Genomic DNA, 6,516 nt, shown 5'->3' with positions numbered 1-6,516 from the left:
ATACACATACATACGTGTATACACATACATACGTGTATACACATACATACGTGTATACACATACATACGTGTATACACATACATACATACGTACGTATATACACATACCAGCATACATACATTCATACGTAAATACACATACATACATGCATACATAAGACATACCCATATATACATACATACGTATATACATATATATACATACTTATATACACATACACATGGATATATATATACATCTATATATACGTATATATACATGCATACGTATATACACATACATATATGCATACGTAAATACATATATACATACGTATAGGCACATACATAGATATATACATGTGTATAATTACATACATACATATATACACATACGTATGAATATACACATATATACATATATTCATACGTATAGACACATACATACATCCATATACGCACATACATACATGTATACATATGAACATACACATACACATAAACACATATATACATACATGCATATATAAATACGTATATACACATACAAAATATATACATACTTATATACACATACAGACATATATATACGTACGTATATACACATACGTATATACACATACATATATACATGCGTATATACACGCACATACATACATACTTACATACATATATACTTATATATATACACAAACATACATATATACTTACGTATATACACATACATATATACACATACATACAAACGTACATATATACACGTATATATATATATATACATACGTATATACATATCGATGTGAATTCTTGATGTGAATTCGTGTATTGAAACAGATATTGTTGTGTTTATGGATGGTCATGTTGCCAGTTTAGCCAATGAAAACACACGCACTATATATTTGGTCTTCACTTGCTTCAGCTTTATTTTTATTTTATATTAATTTTATTGTAGTGTATTAATTGTATATAAAATAAAGTTGAAGCAAGTGAACACCAAATATATAGTGCGTGTGTTTTCATTGGATAAACTGGCAACATGACCATTCCCAAATACAACAATATATATATGTACTGTACGTCTGTACCCATGTATGTATGTACGTAGGAATGCATGTATATATGTACGTCTGTATGCATGTATGTATGTATGTATGTATGTATGTATGTATGTATGTACGGATGTATGCATGTACTTTTCCACGTATGTACGTATACACGTAAGCACGTATGTACGTGCTACGCATTTACGTGCGTACATATGTACGTAGGTACGTCTGTATCCATGTATGTATGCATGTATATGGGTATGTACATATGTATATATGTATGTATATACGTATGTAGGTATCGTTACGCCCCACGCGGCCTCCCGAAACCACCTACAACATAAGTCTGTGTTCTTAGCTCAGAAGACTACACAGGCGAGCTCAGCAAACCAACTTGCTTAGAGCGGAAGGAGCAGTAGTCAAAGAAGTAAGGAGAGTTGAAAATAACAAGCCAAACCGTTGAGTATAGCCAAAATAAAAGAACTTTTAATTAAGAGGCAAATAAGCATTTATAGAATGGATTGACAGTTCTTTAGAGAGTTTTTAGTGTTCTTTCATTTACCTCTGAATGTATAGACTTCTTTTGATGAGCTCTTCTTTTATTCACCAGTCTAATGATTTATTTTCTCTTTTTTTATCTTTCTTTCTCTTTCGACTGGACTCTGTTGTTACTTCCGAATTCACTTTAGTCCCGTAATCATTCCGCATTCTTTATGTTGCCAAATTCACACTTTTTCACAGCAAATTCAAAACCGTCCTCTGTTCACATTAACCGCTAAATACTCTACACCAAATACTGTGTCAACTGTTCCACACGAATTTGCCTGGCATCATCTCACACATCGATCGCAAGGCACCGGCTACTACATAAAACCATTCACATCGAAGGGGATGGGGAGGAAAAGAATTGGCAAATAGTCCCCCCCCCCCACACACTTAAAGGAAAGAAAAGAAGAAGACAAAAAACGCACCCACTCGAACAGAGAATACTGGTAGGTTTGAACACATGGAGATGGATAGCACTAGCAGCAACAATAACACACAACTCCCAACAACAGTTCTATTGATACAGCCAACAATAATATCGCCATCACTATCTCTGCAACCATCACCGACGCTATTCAGTTTACGCACACAACAAACAAAAACTAGAAATTATAAACTTGACTGCCTCTATGTTTGGATGTGATAGCCGTCAGCGAAACCACGCACCTTTGCACCCATTTTTGACGATTTTGAAATTTACGCATCTATTAGTCGGCTTGGAATTGGAGGCGGGGGTGGCAGTGCTGCTCAGGAAAGGATTGGATCTCAAGGGACGGGCAATCTTCCTGGACCCGGAAGGTAAACTTGTGGTCCTTGACGTGAGCAATAGCGAAGTTAGTGCTTTTAGACTGGTCGCTGTCTATGCCACACTGCGTAGAGGTCTGGGGATACCAGGCATTTCCTGCGATACCTTATTGGTGAACGGTGTGGTTGTCGTTTGTTAAACACGCTTTCCTGCTGCTCCTCTCTTTGACGGAGCGACAGTCAAGCGTGGACCGAGGCAGGGCGCTTGACACTTAAAGTGTTTCCAAGCGTTCACAGCTCTCAGCCAGTCGGGCAATGCAGTTGGTGAAAGCTCCACCATTGAGTTCTATAGGGTCTTAGTGGAGGCTAAGAACGACGACGTTCTGGAGGAATCTCTGGACGTTGCGGATGATCAGTTTACTGGTCTATTCCGGAGAACGTTCGAACCGGGACCTATGGCTAATTTCCAGAAATCCCTGGCCTGAGAGTGCCACAGGGGTTTCTGCCGGTTCGAGACCAGCTCTACATGCACGGAAGTGCGGTCAGCCGGTCCTGTTCGCAATGCGCGCAGAGCGATGAAACCATCCTGCACGCACTAATACAGTGCCCGGGCATAACTGACTTCTGGAGCTTTGTCACGTGTAAGATGGATCCGACTATCGTCCGACTCCATCGTGAAGATCGCCCCACCAACTTCCTGTGTCTGGTGGCTATGGCAAAAGAGGTTGTGTGGTGGACGCGTCTGAAAGAAGAAGAGCTGAACAATTACAGTGAGAAAAGGGGGTAGGTGAAAGAGGAGAGTACATAGCCCTACTCCTAGAAATCAGCAAAAACTTATTTTGAAACCACAACTGCAACACAGTTCATAACCACTCCAACAAAAACAGCAAGAACAAGAACAATAACTTCAAAAACAGCAACATCACCAACAACGGCATGAAATTAAAGAAACCGAGAAACAACCAATTACAGAACTTAACAAGAATATTCATCAGACTGTAGACGAAATGTATCCATCAGTTTAATTGTTGTAACAGTGAATTGATGGATTTTGCAAATCAAAATAAAAATAGTATAGAGACAGAGGGAAAGGAATTTGAGGATTTCATCATCAAAACACCCAAAGACAGTCCTTTAATTAAAACGTCGTCAGACGTTTATAAAACGGTAAGAGAAAAATTCCCATTTAGTGTGGGGAGTTATTAAAATCTATTGATAAAAGGCTGTTGGAAGGGCTTTTAAAAAAATTTCGCCAGTAGAGAAGCTCGGAAGTTCCGGACTTCTTGAAAACCAAGGTGAGTAACATCCTCATTTTCTTTCTCCGACTAGCATGGCTGTGCTGAGAATGGGGTGTGTGAATGTGCGTGGCCTGGGATCAACTTGGCAGCAAAGTCACTTGCTCAATGATCTCAGGTCACTCGATTTGGATGTGGCTGCCATTAATGAATCAAGGATCTCCAGAAAACAGGCTCTAACATCCATTTTCGAGGACTATGAGGTATTCTCATATTGTGGTCTATCGGGAGCGGGTGGCGGTGTAGCAGATCTGCAAGTAAGGTCTATCTTTCTGGACCCGGATGGTAGGGTGGTGATCCTGGATGTGAACGGCAGCGAAGGTGGCGGCCTTAGTCTAGTGGCCGGTTGGTTATTCCCCAACAAGGGCTGGAAGGCCAGATTTCTTCAGGCGTCAAGAAATACTCTTGGGAACGTCTCGAACTTTAGTACTAGTGGGTGGTTGGAATAGTATTTTGGACGCACGGAAGGACTGTGTGGCTTTAGTTCATAGTAGAAGTGGGTGTAAAAGCTTCGAAAACCTGATCAGGACTTTCCAGCTTTCTGACAGGTACCGACTAGATTTCCCTGATGTGCCATTATGGATATGGAGCAACCAAAGCAGGTCATCCAGATCGTATTTAGATTTCTTAGGTCAGAGGATAGGGATAGCATAGGTTGTCCACAATTTAAATTGGTCGGCTATACAGATCACAAATTTGTGAAATGCTCGGTCGATTTAGATAGGACTCGTAGACAGGAACCTGGTTACTGGAAGTTGAGTGCGTCCTTACCAGATCACAAAGACTACAAGGACCGGATTAGCGGACTAGTTAAGCGGCAGTTGACGGGGGCTATCGTCAAAAACCGAGGGCGGATCGCTCTGAAAAGAGCGATTAGAGTAGAATCGATAGCGTTTAGCAAAGATTTAGCAATAGAAAGAAATAGATTAGAGGAAGCACTAGTTAGCAAACTAGAAGAGGTGCTTAGTAAAGGCATAGACACCGACGTGTTACCGGCCAGAATGGCCCTTTGAGGCAGGCGAAACACTAATGGTGTGTTGTCGGAGCTAAGGCTCGTGCGCTAAAACACGAAGGAATTAATGCCATCCGATGGATCCGAACGGTAGAGACGCGAAGTGAAAACAAAATCACGATCAAGTCTTTGACAGGTCAGGACAGACGCATGCTACTCGCTTCTGAGCAGATGTGTGCGGCTTTCCAGTAGCACTTTGCGCGGCTGTTTGGGGAGGGTGATGGGTCGACGACGGTAGCGAACTTTACTTCGTACCTAGATGGCCTACCACGGCTCTCGGTGATGGACTCGAAAGCCGATTACAGCCTCTGAAATACAGGAGGCGATGAGCGAATGCACAAGTCGCGAATAGACCGCTTTGGATGGTCTGCCCCTACGAATTCTATGTTTTCTTACAAGGTTCTTTTTTTCATGCCAGTGGACAACTTCCACCTAATACGATACATTGTAGAGAGAGCGGCGACTAAAGCTGGCTTCGGTGGGGTCTTGATCAATTTAGATCAGTCGAAATCTTTCGATAGGGTAGACCATCGCTATTTGGAAGCCGTCATTAAAGCGGCCAGTTTCGGACACATTTTCAAAGGTTGGATTGCTGCAATGCACAGCGGCAGCTGCTCGGTGGTTAAAGTAGAAGGCCATCTATCAGAGCTGGTTCGTATCGCACTTTCGGTCCGTCAGGGCTGCCCGCTGTCACTTCTTCTGTATGTGCTGGCTCTCGAGCCACTACTGCGGAAGTTGGGACAGTTAAGAGGCCTCCCTTTCAAATTAGACTCGGAAGAGCAGTGTCTGCATACACGGACTATGTTATCATCATGGTGTCGGACGCCTCCGAAGTGGAGACGGTCGGCTTCATTGTAAAGCATATGAGTCGCTTGCAGGGGTCAAAATCAACGCCGACAAGTCGGTGGGATTGCGACTGAGCACCTGCAGAGGCAGATCGATGCCGTCGGACGCTGGATTGACGGACCAGTTAAACTGGTCACTGTCCTCTACAAGTCGGGCAATAGGGTCGGTGGATGTTCCACTTTAGATATTTACAGAGGATTAGTAGCGGGGAAGAGCGACGACGTCCTCGGGGAGACCCTCGACGTCGACGAAGACGAACTGGCTAGTCTATTTCGGAGGCTTAGCAGTGCTACCGGGGGGCGCTACCGCTTCCAGATAAACTCTACAGGCACGGATGTGCTGTCAGACGAGCTTGTCCAAGGTGCTCGCAGAGCGACGAAACCGTTCTGCATGCTCTTGTTCAGTGTCCGGGTATTGCTGACTTGTGGGGTATTGTCAAACAGCTGCTGTCGTGTGTAGGATAGATCCGTCTGTTGTATTGATGATTACTCCGCCGCCTTCCTTTAATCGGGCTGGCAAGGCAATTTTCCTTTATCTGGTGGCTGTGGCGAAAGAGGTTATCTGGTGGACGAGGCTGAAAGGAATGGGGACAAAAACATTCCTCTTTGGTAAAGCCCACATCGACTTTTTCAAGTTTCACTTGAAAAGGAAAGTGAGAGTGGAGAGGGAGGTGCTGTCCTCGAGTGAATTTATCAAAAGATGGGTGAAAGTTACGAAAATGGCAAGAGTGGATGATACAAGTTTCAGTACAGACCTGTCAGTCGGAAGAAAGAAGTTAGAGTGGGATCTTGTCCTTGGTATTCAGGGTGATTTTAGATGGTGGGGTTCCTTGATTATCCCTAGATGTCCTCCTGAATCACAGGGATCGCATCACGATCAATTTTTTTTCCAGTGTCATATACTATGTGTACTTCCCTTCTTCTAATGTATACATTTTATTTTATCATTCCATCATATGTGAAACCCCACACTGTCTTTGCATTGTCCTCCTCATCCTTCACCCTGGTGGCAAACGAAAGCAATTATTATTATTATTATTACTGATTGA

Source organism: Octopus bimaculoides, chromosome 25 (assembly GCF_046866305.1).
Source record: "Octopus bimaculoides isolate indiv1 chromosome 25, ASM4686630v1, whole genome shotgun sequence".
Taxonomy (NCBI): Eukaryota; Metazoa; Mollusca; class Cephalopoda; order Octopoda; family Octopodidae; genus Octopus; species Octopus bimaculoides.
This window is presented reverse-complemented; position numbering follows the sequence as displayed.